The sequence below is a fragment of the Dermacentor silvarum genome, chromosome 1 (genome assembly GCF_013339745.2).
Source record: "Dermacentor silvarum isolate Dsil-2018 chromosome 1, BIME_Dsil_1.4, whole genome shotgun sequence".
Taxonomy (NCBI): Eukaryota; Metazoa; Arthropoda; class Arachnida; order Ixodida; family Ixodidae; genus Dermacentor; species Dermacentor silvarum.
The window spans coordinates 68,072,283-68,089,492 of record NC_051154.1 but is presented as its reverse complement, the minus strand read 5'-3'; the positions used below and the strand labels follow the sequence as shown (position 1 = coordinate 68,089,492).

General features: G+C 48.4%; 1 protein-coding gene and 1 long non-coding RNA gene across 2 annotated transcripts in view; both read left to right on the top strand.

Moving 5' to 3' along the window:
• Positions 1-17,210, top strand: part of LOC119444987 (alpha-scruin) — a 120,444-nt gene that overhangs the window by 15,920 nt on the left and 87,314 nt on the right. The gene's annotated exons all lie outside the window — the stretch shown is intronic.
• On the top strand, positions 10,376-15,663 carry LOC119445088 (uncharacterized). The gene is made up of 3 exons (XR_007467524.1): positions 10,376-10,514; positions 14,209-14,532; positions 15,506-15,663. It is a non-coding gene; the product is annotated as an uncharacterized LOC119445088 (long non-coding RNA).

Below are 17,210 nucleotides of genomic sequence, written 5' to 3'. Positions count from 1 at the left end.
TGCATGCTCCAACGAGACCTCGTAGCACGGTGACGTAATCGACGGCCGTCTCACCTGGGCTTGTGCACGTCGACGGAAACGGTGACGCGCTGCAGTGACGTTGACAGAGCTCTTGTAGTGGTCTTCAAGGATCACAATGGCGCGGTCGAACTCATCGGGGCCAGGAGCCGTCAACGTCTCTCCAGCGGCGCTCGAAGCAAAAGGCGCGGGTCGTCCTCCGACGTCAGAGTCTGGAAGATACGTTGTCCTTCCAAGCCCAAGCAGTTGAGCAAATCGCCTTCCGACGCATGGCAGGTAGGTCGGAGGCGCCCGACGCCACCATGTAGTTCTTGAACGCTTGAATCCATTGCTCCCATGGAATGACCGGGTGTCCAGGTGAGGATAGGAAAGGGGGTGGCGGTTGTAGTCCCGAAATACTCATCGTATAGGATGATAGGCAGCAATCGAAGGCACAGATGAGGGGCAAGCCGGTAGCACATGGGCTGTTAAATCCTCGTCGCCAATATGTTGTATCGTGCAGGATACTGGAAGGAGACATTACAGACATTACTCAGTCCCTGACTGTTTATTCTATCTTCCTCTTCCTCTCCAGGCCGGCTCCCAAGCACGCGCCATCTAATGGCGCGGCAGTCGGCAGCGATGCCTTATACAACAGTCGCGTTGACTCTTTTGCACAGTCCAGAAGATCTTCAATGTAGCTGGTAAATGATTCACCCGGCTGTGCACGTTCGCACAAACGCAATTCTGCTCACAGCTTGCGCACCACAGGGCGACCAAACACCGCCACCAAAGAAGTCTTGAACAAGGACCACGTCGGAAAATCGGTCACATGGTTGCTGTACCAGAGACTGGCTACACCCGCGAAATAGAAGATCACATTGCTGAGCTTTGCGGGGTCGTCCCATTTGTTGTGAGCGCTTACCTTCTCATACGTTGTCAGCCAGTCCTCCACATCGGTTTCGTCCGCGCCGCCGAAGATGGCAGGGTCCCTGTGGCGAGGCACACCAGAGCACATGACAGACTGAGGAGGCGCTTGCTGGGATGGGGTAGGTGGCACTTGCTGGGATGCGTCTTCGGGCATGGTTGAGCGTAGGTACGGGATCGAAACTCCGGATTACGTGTAAGTAGAAGCACCCTCCACCACTGTAAAGGTGTTATTAGACACCAGCCGTTGGGCCGTCCGTTGTTTGAAGGTCCGTGCTCTCAGTACGAGCGGCGTTCTCGAGGAAAGCGCAGGAGGGATCGAACCCACTAGAAAGGGCTGGAGAGCGTGACTCGCTATGGCGTACGTATTCTTCGCTTCACCCTCAAGAATGATGATGATCATCATCATTGTAGTGGGGGGGGGGGGGGTGGATTACGCTTTAACGGGTGCGAGATTTTTTAAATATATATTTTTATTCATTTACGCGCGAAAGAAATTTAAAAATGAGTTTTTTAGCCCATGGCCCATATAGTTTATTTGCCGTTGTTCGCAAGGCTAAGAAGAAGAAGTAGAAGACGTACACGTTCAGCGGTGAGGGCACGCGCTTCTGGGCACGCGCCATGGGATTCTAAGAAGGCCACGTAGCGTTGTCTTTCTGCGTTCGGAAACGTCGCGCCATGTTCTGACCTGGCGGCTGGAGAAATAAGGGTCATCGCCAGCATCAAGGTGCCATCGTCTTCAATGAGGCGGCGACGGTTGAGGAGTCGCATTCGAGACCGTCAGCTACCAGTACCCGGAGTTGGTAAGCGACGCCGCATGGAGCGAATTCGAGCAGAGTAGCCGATACCTTGCGCCGTTCTCGAGGCCTACACCCTGCGAGTCATCTATTCTGTGCGCGTCGTTTATTCATTGGGAGGCAATCGTTCCATGTACACAGTATATAGAATGTTTCCAGTTAACGTTATCCAAGCTTTAAAATAAAACACTGGTGCAATATGCAATTAAGAGACTTACGCTGTTCTGGTTAAAAGTTGTCTTCCAGAACCAGGAATTTTTTTCCTGGTTCTTAGAAATGTGTCATGGCGGCAACCGAACTCCTCTCCTCGCGCTTCTTGCTGGACAAGCGGCGCCTTACTATGGTGCTGCCGAGAAATCCGCGCGTGGCCTGCGAGGCGAGAAGCGCGGGGCGCCGGTGCCTGTGAACGCTAATTATTCCCTCATTTGCCGCACAGCCACTGGCACATACTTGGTGACCCAGTTGGGGAGAGGCTCATGAAGAGCGGCACATACCCAGTGCATTCGAGGCGCAGTTCGCATCAAGCGTCGGGTGTGCTGTCCATGACGTGGGTTCGATTCCACCAAGCATTGGAGTCGCCTTTTTGGACATTTAGAGCGGCACATTCCCAATGGCACAATCGCTAGTTGCCAAGTTTCTTCGAGGGCTGGTTTCGAACCTGTTCCCTCAGCACAGCAGCCCGATGAGCTACCCTTCCGACCGTGGACTGCCAGTGAGCCGGCAGGCGAAAAACCGTTACATACATACATACATACTACATAAATACCTACATACATACATACAACATACATACATACACATACCTACATACATACATACTTACATACATACATACATACAGACATACATACATACATACATACATACATACATACTATACATACAGACATACATACATACATACATACATATCATACATACATACATACATAACATAGCTAGCCCCCGGATAGTGCGTACCCGAAGAATGCTAACGCATTAAATAGAAAAAAAACGGGAGTGGTGTTGCAATTGTGATAGAGAGGGAACAGGTAGGGGTATTGATGTTTCCTTCAAGAAGTAGGGGTGGAAAGTACGGGAAATGATCTATGTGCAGATCCTTTTTTCGTTTCTGTCATCTCTACTTCTTGGATGAACCGACAGCAGCATGCACCCCGAAGTGTTTCCTCGCTATCACAACTATTCACCTCCAAGTCCACCCTATCCTTTTTTTTTTAATACGATTACGTACTCTAGGAACTTTATCCATTTTTCCGGCATGTCTGTCAGTCTGTCCTCGCCTAACCTCTGTCCACGCCAACTTGGATCATTGGGTACCCATGGTCTAATGCGTAGGGCATCCGGCTACTCTGCTGAAGGATGCGGGTTAGAAACCAACCATCGAAACCTTTTTCACGCCAGCTTCCTTCACTGGGTATGTATCACTGGTTCTGTACCGCTCACCAATGAACCTCTCGGACTCCAACTTTGGTAACTGGGTGGCGGAATCGAACCGGTGTCATATATATTCAGACACGGGCCACGCGAGAACTTCGTGGTGGCCCGTGTGACGTCATGTATGCACGTCATACATGACGCGTTTCAGCGATGACAATGCGGTGTGTCGTTACGTTGCTTCAATCCTGCTCGAATTCACGTCGACAGTCATCCTGAGATGTTTCTGTGGGATTTTCTTTTAACACTTCGATTTCACCACTTTACTCTACGCGCCGGCTTACTCTCCTCCCACTCCTTTGAGGGTGGGAGAGAGCGAGCTACACCCACATAAAGGCAGCTAATTATTGTATATAAAGTCGCTTACCATTATCATTATGTTTTTCGTTATCGTCTACAGCTGTCTATTTTTTATTTCTTTTTTTTTCCCCTGTAAAGAGCGTAAAGAGCGTTGTCAACTCGTTTTGCGCAAGCACTTGCACATTTAACTTCATTTCCCGTTGTTCTTGCACGCCACGACGGGGTGAGTTCTTTCACTTACCTTTCACAAGCCAAGCGACGTACGAGAACTCTTGGAAATCGTACTAAGTATAGAATAAACAGTTACTCCTGCGAAAAGATTTCCCAATACTCTCTTTGTTCTTAGAGTGTTGGGGATATTTCCGAGTGCCAAAGCGGATGTCTGAATGGAACATTGAAACTATCGCAACATATTTTTCGAGCGACAGTGGCCTGGATAACTATGTCACGTAATCAAACAATGCACCAAAATTTATGATGCAGAGAAAAAGTACGACAGTGCAGTCGACCCGGATATATCGAACCCACATATAACGAATTATTGTGTATAACGAACTGCAGTAAAATCTCCTTGAAAATGTTTGTATAAAATTTTTATTTTATATATCGAACTTTTTTGTGATCCCCTTCAGATTCGACATATCCTGGTTCGACCGTATTAGGAACTTAGACAATACGTTGATATGAACGCTACAGTAGAGTATATACCGAATTTCCTCGCGCGTCACGGTAATATCATGCATGTGGCGCGTTCCCCTTCGCCCGAAACAAGCCGAAACCGGTTTTTGATGAGTGAGTTTTGCCGGTGAGTGGAGGAGGGCACACGCCGCAGCCATCTCGATTTTGCTCTTTTTACCTTCGTATAAATGGATTGCAATGCTCTACTAATGCGATGCGATGGGCCACTTGTCACATTCATGTACACGCGACTAATGTATCCCTCGTATCCCTCATTCTAAATATACTACACTCTGTTTGTTTCCTATTTTTTTTAACGTTAGTACAGAGTTAGTGATTGAAGCAGTTCCTACTCTCACAGAGTGTTTGTAACCTTTTACTAGCTATTTCGCGACTAAACTAAACATCAGGGGGCGCTGCGCGGTCTGGCTACACCATGCAGCATGGCAGATGCAAGGAGCATCAAAGGATGCATCAAAGAATGCATCAAAGATGCATCAAAAACCACTACCGCGCTCTTTCAATCATTTTCTTACAGTGTGATGGCGGTATCGCGCTCTTTTGTGGAAGGAAAGAGGTTAGTTGACGCCGAGCACATTATTTTAGTCGGTACCAGAGGCACAGTGGGCAATGAGTCTGAACTGGTCGCGCTGTGTATGCAAACATCCGGCTAGACAGTGGACCCACACGAGATTCTGGTGAAAATCGCCAATGTATTCCAGGACCCATTGGTCGGGAAACGAAGTGCACTCCACTTCGCCTCCAACCTTCGCTCCCGTGCTCGCCGATGTAGTGAGCTTAGCTAAAAGACTTACTTGTAACAGTGGATCCAAACAGAAACATGTGGGCACTTTTCAAGATTATGGGAAAAGCGCTAGATGTTTCGGCTGCTTTGATTTTCCTGTTTGTTACAGGTAAGTCTTCTTTCGCTGAGTCACTACATCGACGCGCACGGGAGCGAAGAGCAAAACCACTGCTCTGTGCAGCTGTTTAAACAGGGCCGTGATAATGCAGTTGATTCTATACTCCTCGATTCCAAGCGAGTTCAGTTCCTTTTCAACAGCGCTTCGGCTTCGTTAGTCACCCCGGCCGACAACCAAGTCGTCGCTGTTATCGACCAGAAGGCGGGGATAGGAATGGAATTGGGAAAAGAATAGCTTGCGTTACACCGACCCTGCTCACATTTTTTCAAGCATCACCCCTTCACCGGCGCGGTCTCGTCCCCCGTACTGACTCCCGCACGGCGCTTTTATTGCCTTCGTCGGCGCTTCCCGAACTTTCTGAAGGAGTCGTGCTCCCATAGCATGAACAAAGCCTGGGAACCTTCTAAAAATTTCCTCGCATTTTCGGCCGAGGCCGCTGAAACGTCTTCTAGGAGGGTGGTGACTCATCCGTTGGTGCACGCTCGGGCTGTCGCCCCCCCCCCCCCCGCCACCTCGCTCTGCTCTCCGTGTGTAGGGGTCTGAGATGGTGTTTCGGCGCGCGCCCTCTCTCTCATCTCTCTCTCTCTCTCTCGATACCGCAACCTTCGCGCATCTTGACGAAGCTTCTAGTCTCCGATCACGACGGCTGTCTGTGGCGTATGCGCTCCCTTCGACTGTCGAAGCTGCCGCCCGGCCGACTTGCTCCTACGCTGGCTTGTGAGACACGCGGCGCCCGCTTTGATTATGTGCACTTTTGTCACACGTGCCTAGGCTGCAATGAAGGTGTACTGCTACGTCACTAAAAAGCTGTTTTCCATGCCGTAGCGTACGTGTCGTGCTTGAACAGCAGTAATGCCATGCAACAAGCGCTAGGGGGTAAGGTGCACGTGAGAGCGCGTCTCTACGTCTCCTGCTCTAACCCGGCCGTGGCTGCGCATGGCTGTCCGCTCGGCTGAGCACATACACGGCCCACGCGCTATATCTTGAAGCTAATCTGCGGCGGGTGTCTGGGCGTGCCGGTTGGACGAGCCGAGATGGCTGATCGCTTCTTCGTCGGTTTCAATGTGTTGGATTGACAGTTATGTTCAATCTCGTGGTATGCATGCGTGCAGGCTATGTTTTAAAAATAGATTCATGATTTTATTAGTTGTCGAAATAACAGCGGCTGACCGGTACAATCTGTGCTCCCACGAATACGGCTATAAGGTATGCATGAGATCGCTCTCAAAAAGATGTCGCGTAATACCCCGATTGTTGTAATGTTACATGCATTCTTTCATTTTGTCGTTTCTTTCAGTGCAGTGTAGTTATCTGTAGGTTTGCCCATAGTAACCCTGACGGTTACGTATCAATAATTGATGGGTCGTATCAAATGCGATGAAATCAATGCGGTCCTCGTTTTGCAGTTTTTTTGGGCTGATTACGTTTTACACTAAAAGCGACCTAAGTGTTTCTTTTGGGGCGTGTAAGCGGTGCTTAAAAACCAAACAGACCTCATTTTACTGCTGATAATGATACTGTAATTGTGCTTGTAAGGGTTACTGTAGACTTGGAGTTGGTAACAGTGACTCATTAGTAATGGTTACGACTTTTCCTGGTTACTTCCTTACGCTACCTTTACTAACTGCAGTGTCTAACTAGGTATAATGAATATTGTTACAAACAGGTACTAGTTTTAGGTAGATAGCTACAGCAACCTATGTTTCTGAGTGTGTATAGTCTCTTTGTCAAATAATCTCGATGTTTTGGTGGTTAATGACGACCGTAAACTTTCGAAATATCTAACCATCAAAAGTTGGAAGTAAAAGTTTTTACATGCATAAAATTGCATGCAACATATTTCAAAACGGCAAATTGGGCGAGTTAACATCGCCGAAATCAAGCAGCGTGAAACGAACGAAAAAGCGCCCGTGTTGTACGAGTCTATCGTACTTCACTAATTTCGCGCTGTTATATATATATATGTTTCGACGATGCATCATGTAACCGCATATGTGACTGTTGTGACTGTTATTCTCCCTTAGTCTTCTGGATCGGCACTTATTATTTACTTCCGCGGTACGTGGATTAACCTAAAATACGCTTTCAGTCTACATGAACACCAGGATTTTTGTACATCTAACTGTTCATTTTCCGCCACCGGTTGATGTCGTTTCGTGTCCAAATACTTCGCCTGGGATCCTTCTACTCCTTAATCTACGTAATTTTTTTCCCGGCGAATAACGCTCTCTTTAATCAAATTTCAGGATGCCGCGGCAACTGTCATACAGGCGGCATATCGGGGACACCTAGCGCGAAAGAAAATCGCTAAGCTGAAGGTAAGATTCACGGGGAAGAGGAAGGTCCCAACAATGGTAGCTTTGTTTTGTAAATTAGGTCATGCTTATCAATCTATGTATCTATCTATCTGTCTATCTATCTATCTATCTATCTATCTATCTATCTATCTATCTATCTATCCATCTGTCTGTTTATCTATCTATCTATCCATCTGGCAATAACAGGGGCAGCGGAGGCAGCAGCAAGGAACCCATACAAGCCGCGAGGTTGCACTGGGTGGCGTCACCGGCAATCTCACCGGCGTCAACACAGCCATCTTCCCATCCGGTCCTCGCGGCACCGAGCAGCAGATTGTGCCTGGCCAGGGTAGTGCGCATGGCAACCGGCGTGGAGCGAGTGGCTTCAGGCGCCAGCAAGCACAAGCACACAAGCTTATGTCTAGCTCTAGCAGCAGTAGTGAACGCTATTTGGCACAAAGGAAAAACTGGAGCCAGCGTCGCACAAGCAACAGGGCTCGTAGGCGTCGTTGCCGACAAGCAATGCCGACTTTGCCTCTGAAAACGGCGATGTACGGGGAAGCCGCAGCCAACCAGCTACGTGGGGGTGCCTCAGAAAGTGACCGCGAGGACATTTCACACTTTGGAAAAGACATTCGAATGGAGATGAAAAAGTGGAATCAAGGATGTGCCCCTACTCCGGTGGGCGACGGCAACTTCTGGTACGAGGATGATAGCGAGCGTGCGGCTCGCGCGTGGCGCTTGACGTCTTTTGGCGGACCAATTTTTGTGACACCGCGTGTTCAAAGCGCCCAGCTTCCCACCAAACCTTACCAGCGAATTGACGGCACGGGAAGGTACGAAGGCCGGCAGGGCGGCAGGAATAACGGCTGCCAAGCAAGCTGTCCCAAGACTTGCGCCGCCCGCTACGCCCGCACGACCGAAACAGTGCACAAACAGTGCGAGAAATGTAAAGCAAATCAACCATTATTCGTAGGGCAGCAAACCTCAACGGAATGTCTCCTGTCGAGTCATGAAGAACCTGGAGTTCATTTCCATAACGAGTACGACCGCCCCTACTACGAACGGAGAATGGCGACGCGCATTGGGGCCAAAGAATCAAGCGAGGAATGTTCCTACGAATTTCACGCCGAGAGAGATTGGCAGCGCATCCCCGCAGCCAGCATCAACTTGCCGCACGACCCTGGAAGAACAGAGAGATGGGTTCTCGCACATTGCCAGTACGCGTCAGAGCCTCTGCGTGCGGAATGTGCCGCAGATCCCGTGCTCATTTTCGGAGAGGCTGTCTCACCTCCGAAACAGGAGGCGCAGACCCCTGGAACCCGCACTCAGCAGGCAAACAAAGACCACGTTAAAAAAATGGCCCAAAATATGACAAGTGCTGCAGGAGCATTCGTAGACAGCTCCTCCGAAGACAGTTCACCGCCTCTAGATAGGAAGCAACTCCAGTTCATGCCGTCCACCGTTTGGCCCAGCCACCGGGGATTTATGAGGAGCTATAAAGAAATCATCAAGGAAGAACAAACGAAAAGAGCTGTGAATGTTCCGATAAATGTGTCTTCGCGACACCAGGTTGACCACACTGCTCGCGGAAAAGACGCCTGTTATAACAATCCTGGCGTCGAGTACCAAGCAAACGAAGCTCGGTTCGTTCAAGTGGTGGGACATGGTACCAGTGAGAACAGAGGCTACCAGACAAGTATAGATCTCAAGAACCAAGTGTGCGGGCGCAAGGAGGAAACGATGCCAACGGACGCGTTCGACCAAAGGCCAAAGCAACATGTCTGCGGTGGTGCACATCCCAAGAACCCATATCGAAGCAAGATGCTTCCCGTAGAAAGGACTTTAACAAAATCGTCGTCGCAGCTGACCGGAAACCGAGAGATAGGATATATTGGCTCAGACCAAATACTGAAGGAAGAACGACGCAATAAAAGTTGTCAGAAAAAATGGAGTGCCCCAATTTGTAACGGGAGTGAAGACGAAAGTTCTTCCTCAGCGGACCCCAAGCTCGCCGCGCGGCTGTGTATTCCAGCCGCAATACACGCACAAGCCACGACGTTGGGCCCTGGCGCTCGCGAGCAGAAAACTGAGTTCTACTCCTGTGGCAGTCAACTCAGCAAGGACACAAGTGGGCGGGCGGCTGACGCCGACAGGTACTACTGGAGCCCTGTGACCTCACTGCTACCGCCGTTGCCTCAGAAGAAAATCCACGAAAGGCGAGTCGGCCCATTCAATTTCTAGCTGGCTCTCCCATTCATTTTTTGGGAATATAGAGCTCTTTGGTAGGGCCAGCTCTGTGGCAGGACAAGCACTCTCCGTTCACTTGTTCGCGTGAGCTTTCCAAGTTTCCTGCATGCGCGTCACACATGTGCTGCGCCGAGCTTTCGGTAAGAGCGTGTGCAAAACTGGACGTTGAAATTAGGTCTCGTGAAAATAAAACGATAAAATACGGCCCCGCACTACAACCGTCACAGTCTGCAGCGCGTTATCTTATGACATATGCATCGCTATTTGAAAGTCAAAACTATACCAAAGAGCTGTGCCACACGTATACGTCCGTGAATGCATTCTCTCGAATTCTCGTCGCCATGCTAGAACTCCCGGTTGCTGGAGGATATAATGTGCAGGAATCACTTATTCTTCACGCCTGTTATACAGCATGCACCAATGAAGCATTTCGCAAATACGACAAAGGATGCACGACAAACTCCAAGCACCCGCGACATAGCGTTGCATGTCGTTCACATTTGAGGACTAATTCACAAATATTTGCGTAAGAATTGTTTTTTCACTGGAAGGCCGAATTTGATTTTATGTTCGCTATCTTGATTGCCGGCGCCTGTTCTTACGAACGCGACTGTACGTACGCAAAACTGTTCTCAATACGGACCATGGTGCTCGGTAAATGCCACAGCATGTGAAGGGGAAAATGTGACTTGGAGAAAACATTACCCGATGGCAGGAAATGAATTTACATTCAGTGCCAACTTTTTTTTACGTTGTTTCTTATCGCAGGCACGAGATCCTGAGATCCATTCGCAGCGACGGGTTTTACACCGACGAAATGGCCATAGTCCCGACGCTCCAGAACATGACAAGCCACAACCTCATGCTTATCGGCGGCATCTCGGCTCGTTTCCCAACCGATTATTTGGACGGTGAGCTCACACTGGGAAGTCAAAACTCGCAGCAAGTCGCACTGAAATTCTGCGCGCGCTTCAGACGCATGCTCCTTAATTATTCTTGCGTACAAAAGGAAACGCATGAAGCTGCAAGTGATCGTAGCGCGATTCCCATGGGCGGGCCTGCTACAGCTGCGTAGCCCTATCTTATTGATCTCATGTTGTCATAATCAATCAAGCAATCAAATGTTTATTATAGTGCCCAGGAACAAAGCAATGTGAGATAGAGAAACAAATAGGGAAACAGAAAACTAGGAGGCGGCGTAAAAGGGGAGTTAATCAAACAACATGCTTATCTACATATATACCAAATACAGGAAAGGAACTCTGAAATATTTCAATGCAGGCCAAGTACTTATTACACGTTTTTTGGAGACGAACCATAGTGCAGTCACAAATGCAACAAGGCCGCGCAGGAAACGCGGAAAGCTGCCTGGTATACTTTTGCGGCACGGAAAATTGCACATGAACAAGAAGTTTGGGCAATGTATATTGCCATGGACCACCTTATAAAGGAAAAGGCCTATTCCAATAATGGATCATTTATTTACCGTGCCCAGAAACAACCACGACCTCCGAGTGCTGGCGCACGCATACACTAAAAAAAATTGCAGGGGAACATAAGTAAAATAATAATAATAATGAATAAAACGAACAATCTTGAAAAAAAAAAAGAATGCAAGGCGCAAGGTGAATACAAGAAAAAAATGCGAAGGGCAGTTGAACAATATGTGAAACTATGACACAACTACGCAAAGCTCGGAAAAGAACAATGACAGCGAGTTAAGAAAAATATAAAGATCATGAATATAAGCGTTATAAATACTGTATTCTGTGGACGGCTAAGTGTTAGTGATGACAGGCAGGAACATTGAAAAGTTCTCTGGTGATCTTCCGTGGCATACGAAACATGATACTACTGAGTAGTTCGGGGCAGGTGACGATGCCGTGAAGAGTTTGAAAAGAAACAGAAGGCCAGCGCGATTACGTCGGCAGCGAAGTTAGGGCAATGACAATAATTCAACAGTGCTAGAAGAAGGACCAGTATCCGTGTTAGCAAAGCGGTGATCATATATTCTCAGGAACTTTTTCTGGTCCGGATATATAATGTCACTGTCGGATCTAGAAATGCCATTCCAGACGTCCGACGCATATTCGAGTTGAGGAAGACAGATGGTTGTGTACAATTTGCGGAATGGTGTAGGAGAATTTAATTATCTCGATAGTCTGCAAACAGAACAAAGAGAGTGCATACCCCGTATTGCAATGCGTTTAGTGTGAACTGAAAAGTGTAAGGTTCTATCAAAATGTACACCGAGATCACTTATCTCAGAGAGCTCACACAATGGAACAGCATCAACAGATATAAGAAGAAGAAATGCTTGCTGTTTGGCGTGTGAAAGTCATGACTTTGGTCTTAGCAGCATTCAAGGTGAGTTTATCTCCGCACCATTTCAAAAAACAGGTCAGACTGCAGGATGCGACAGTCATCAGCAGTATGAATTTCCTTAAAGATCTTGATGTGATCGGAATATAGAAGGAATGCAGAATTCCGAAGAGCGGAAAGACCATCATTAATAAAAATCAATGCTGATCCTTGAGGGACTCCGCTATTTGCAATGAAAATAGACGTATGACTATTGACGTTAACATAACCTTATCTATCAAGAAGATAATTTCGCAAGAGATTGACAATTGACCAGTCAACACCGAAGTGCAAATGCTTGATCAGGTGCTGTAAGTGGCTGACTACATGATAAGCTTTGCAGAGGATGCAGTAAATGGTGCCAACTTGCCCCCTTTGAAGTACCTGCGTGGTGGTCTGTGTCATGAAACTTGCGCGATTTGTAATAGTGGAGCGACCAGTGAGAAATCCATGCTAATTCAGAATCAATGAGTTCTTCACAGTAAAAGACAAGATGCTGTGAAGAACAAGCTCAAAAAATCTGAGACGAGACACAGAGAATAGAAATCGGACGATAATTCGAGACATTGGTTTTAAAGCAAGACCTAAATAAAGGGAAAACACGAGTAGTTTTCCACATGCGAGGAAAATTGGAAGTATACAAAGAGTTATTAAATATAGATGTCAATACTGGGGCAAATATACTGCCGTAAGCTTTTAGAATTGCGGAGGCGATGCCATCAGCTTGGCAGGATAGCGAGGGCTTCAAGCACTTAAGGCATTCGCTGATGAGCTTTTTATTAAACAACACAGCACTAAATGTAGGAACCGTCGTCTGCTGCTGACACCGGCGTTGAAACCTCAAAGATGAGAAATGGGCAGCAAAACAATCCGCGATTACTTGGACTTCTACTCCTCTAGAGTCGAGCAGACGAAAACATTCTCCACATTTACTAGAGCGCTTGCGGATATACTTCCAAATTGCCGCCAGCCGATCGGGAGCGCAGTTTTCCAAGAATGCAATATACAAGTCGTGATCCCGCTTATAGAGGCGTTTGCAAAGAGTTCGAAAAACGGCATTCTTCTCTGCACTATAATAATAGTAATAAAAATGTCGCAGTTTCGCGCGAAAGGCGAAGCATGAATTGCGATAGCAAATTAGTAGAGATCTATTCGGAGTAGGGATAGTATTTATCGGCTGCATAAACTTACTAACTGAATTACCAAGCATGGTGTCAGCGGGCACAAGAATAGATCAGACTCAATGACCGCAGACAACCACTTTCAAAACGCTGGCAGCAAGCGCGGCCGCCGCAGCGAGCGAAGGTTCGTGCGGTCTATCGCTTCAACGGAAACTGAGCGGCGAATGCACAGCGCATACAAAGGTCAGAGCCGTGTGGACATAAGAGATGGTGCGGACGACCGCCGAAGCCGGGCAAAGTACAAGCACAGTTGTTGGCAGAGTAGAAGCTGCCCCCCCCCCATCCCTCCCGCGCGGCCTTCCCGCTTTCCTCCTTTCGTGTGGGAGATTAAGTGGCCAGTTCCCCTTGCACCCGGTTGCAAGAGACGCATTTGGTGCCGCCGCACAGCGGCGCCCCGCCTCCCTCCCTCCCATATCCCCACGGCCTTTCGCGCGACGGCACTCGCGTTTGCTTTCCGCCGTGTGTTCGCTATCCGTGATAGCGCGCGTCCCCCGCGCGCTTTCATTCGCGCATACGGCGCGCGGCGATGATTTTATCTCACTTGGACTTTATACGGAATCGCAATAATAATAATAATGTGGCAGTAGTTTCAAGTGACGAGCTAAAACGGGAACGCTGCACTTAACGCGAAAGCGTTAAGGGCCCCGTGTCGCAGAAAATCCGGTGTCGCTGTCGGCGTCCGTGTCAGCGTCCGTGTCGGCGGCGTTGTCCGTTAAGGCTCATTCGCACTAGGCCGACACGACACCGATTTTGGTCTCCCGAATATTGGCGACAGCAGTTTACAGGACGGAAAACGCTGTGACCAACGATTTAAAGGAAGCAAAATCGCCAGACCGAAGTATCAGCCTATAGTGTGAATGAGCCTTTAAACAGCTCGCCTTCGTTCTTTAGCGTTCGCCGCCAGCGTTTCCTGGTAACGATTACGCTTACATAAGCTGCAGTTGCCTGGAAGCGTGAGATGCAGTCGGGGATCTTTGAATGTTGTCGCATTCCACTCTTATAGGTGAAGCTTAAGCGTCCTCCAAGATTTTTTTTTTTTTCATTGCACGCGTGGCGCGCGCAGGCTCCGCAGTTAACCTCTACCACCCGCAGAGGCAGGCCTGGTTCTTCTTCGGCACCATGCCCGAACCGAGGTGCTACCACACAGCAGTACTCGTCGGCGACGCCATCATCGTGGCAGGCAAGTGTTGTCCAGAGTGTCCGCGAACAAGAGCAACAGCTAACGGTTTTCTTTACCGCATGGTCAGAGTTCTTTCTTAAGGATGCCGGCACCGTTGGTATGGTAGTTCAAAGGAAGGACCTCCTCAAGTATAAAAATAAACAACGGCATCTAGCGAGAAATTCTACACCTGCCGAGCGTGACACTCCAGCGATGCCTGTGTTCAAGGTAGAAATACAAGCTCCCATCTGTTCTTGCGCGGTCTTGTGGCAAGTCTTTACGCGCCGTGTAGACGCATGCACATCCACACACAGGTCTCCCCATAAGCTATAAAAGTGCTCAGTGCTCCCGAGTGTGTCGTCTTTCTGCAGTTCCCTGCGATACTTCTGCGCCGCTTTTGTCCGCAAGGGTGTTTCAATCGAAGCTTTCTTTGGGTTTTCCCACCACTCTTCGTGGACGGCTGTCTGCCTGAGTAAACTTGACCGACCTGCAAGCAACTGGGGCTCCAGGCCACCATTGGAATAATTGGAATTAAAGACATGGATTGGACTAAGCTTCGTCCTACTGGCCACAAACGACTTGGATTGGTAACAACTTGATGAGGGCTAGTTGGTTCATAGTTGAGCGAAGGTATGAAGTAACAGCGCGTAATGAACAAGGACGAGAAAGCGCTTGTCCTGTGGTCTTCGTTCCTTTCTCGTCCTTGTTCATTACGCGCTGTTACTTCATACCTTCGCTCGACTTGGATTGATCACATTCAACAAAATATTGCGTTAAAGTGTAACAATTTACATTAATTATGCATGCGCGCAGAGTCTTATTGCCTACATGCGTTTAGAAAAGTGTGATTGCCTGGAAATTTAGGCCAATAAAGACAGATAAAGCGTAACAGATAAATGTGGAAGTCGTAAGCACGAAGAAAATCCATGTACTACCGATCACTCCCCTAAAGTACGTGCCGTATAGTTTCTGAACGATCGTGACGCCAGAGTTCCCTCTAGTAACTTTTCTAGGAAGCTCGCTGCAATGGTGACTTGGTGTCAAAGTGTTTAGTGGTTCATAACGCGCGTTGACCTTGGGGGCATATCACCGTGGCACCGTGCGTGCGTGTGTGTGAGATGGTTTCTTTCCCAAAGTTTGTCCGCGAATTTCCACTACAACGAATGCGCACGCGTGTCTGCGCGCGGTGACCGTCACGCAGGCGGCCTGGACCCACTGTGCGTGACGAGCAGCGGCCACATGCAGCCCTCCAATAAGGCGTTTCTGTTCAACCTCCGCAAGCAAAGCTGGCGCAAGCTGGCCGATATGCACTGTGAGCGCGCCTACCATGCCGCCGTCGGATGGTCCGACCGCATGATCGTCTTCGGTGGAATGGACATTGCTCGAAAGTAAGTCACTTTCCAGTGAACGAATAAGATTACGTTTCAGCGACTCGTACTCATGAAAGCTGTGTTTTATGAAGCAAAAATCAATATCTCCCTTTAGTTGACTCACTCGAGAAGCTCTTCGTTGAGCCAGTCTGGTATGATCATCCATGGATTCGATTCGTCACCTAATAGATGCACTCCGAAAAAAAAAAAAATACTGAGGGCTTTTCGCGAAACAACTGCGTATCAGCTGCGTACAACTGCGTATCAACTGCGTATATCAATCCTGTGCAGACCTCGCTTCTTTCCTTTCTAGGTGACGCGAAAATAACGACCGTTTCCTGCTACGTGAATCCAAAGATAGCACATTTGCGCCAAAGCAAATATATATATTGCACTTCCGCACCATCCGTCGTCTAGCATCCAGCCTAAGCGGTGGGCGGAGCTTCTGCACCTATGATGCTGCGCCAAGTGTTCCGGTGGCGTTTGACAGAGCGTTTAGCTTCACAGATACTAAATCAGCTTAGCACCAATTTTTGCCTGAACGCGGAATAGAAGAGCAAAGAAATACGTCCAAGTTAACACTCACGAGTGCATTTGGTCTTCCTTTCCTATTGTAAATAAAGGGGGTTCTGGGATTTTACGGGCCAAAACCACGATGCGATTGTGAGGCACGCCGGAGTGCGGGACTCCAGATTAATTTTGACCACTTGGGCTTCTTTAACGTGCACCCAATGCACGGTACTCACAAGTTTTTGCATTTCGCTTCCATCGAACTGCGGTCGCCGCGCCCTCGGGCTTCGCAATACCAAAGCCACTACGCCACCCCGGCAGGTTATTGTAAATAAGATATTCGTATATGAAAATGTGGGACTTTTTCCAGGAGCGCTCTTAGGTAGCTTCACCTTCGTTGCCACATATGTATAGTTGATATAAGTTGATGTAGTGCGAACCAACCCATTATTGGCCAGCCACGCCGGTAAATTGTGGCCGAGGCGACTCCTTTACAGTTGCAATTAAGGACACGGGCTAACCTTCTCTCGGACTTACTTGCATGATGGCCCGGCGACAGAACTCTGCCCAGTGCAGAGGTTTACTCCACCAAGGCGGACCAGTGGACGCTCGTTCACCCGATGCCCGTGGGACTCATGGGCATGGCGGCCGTCACGCTCGACAACCGCATCTGGATTTTGGGAGGTGTTACTCGCGACTACAACGGCTCCAACCTCCAAGACTCGACCTACATCTTCGACCCGCAAACGGACACGTTAAGTATCGACGTAAAAAGCGCCTGACAGTTGCTGAGGTGGAGTCACTGTTATTAAAGTGTTTGAATAAAGCGCAGTTCCATCCACGCAGGTTGTCCGTGTAAAATAAGCCAGCCATTAAAAATTATAGTGTTACGTCGTAGACGGTCTTCCTACCTAAACATAATTATTGTTAATTAATTATAGATAGATAGATAGATAGATAGATAGATAGATAGATAGATAGATAGATAGATAGATAGATAGATAGATAGATAGATAGATAGATAGA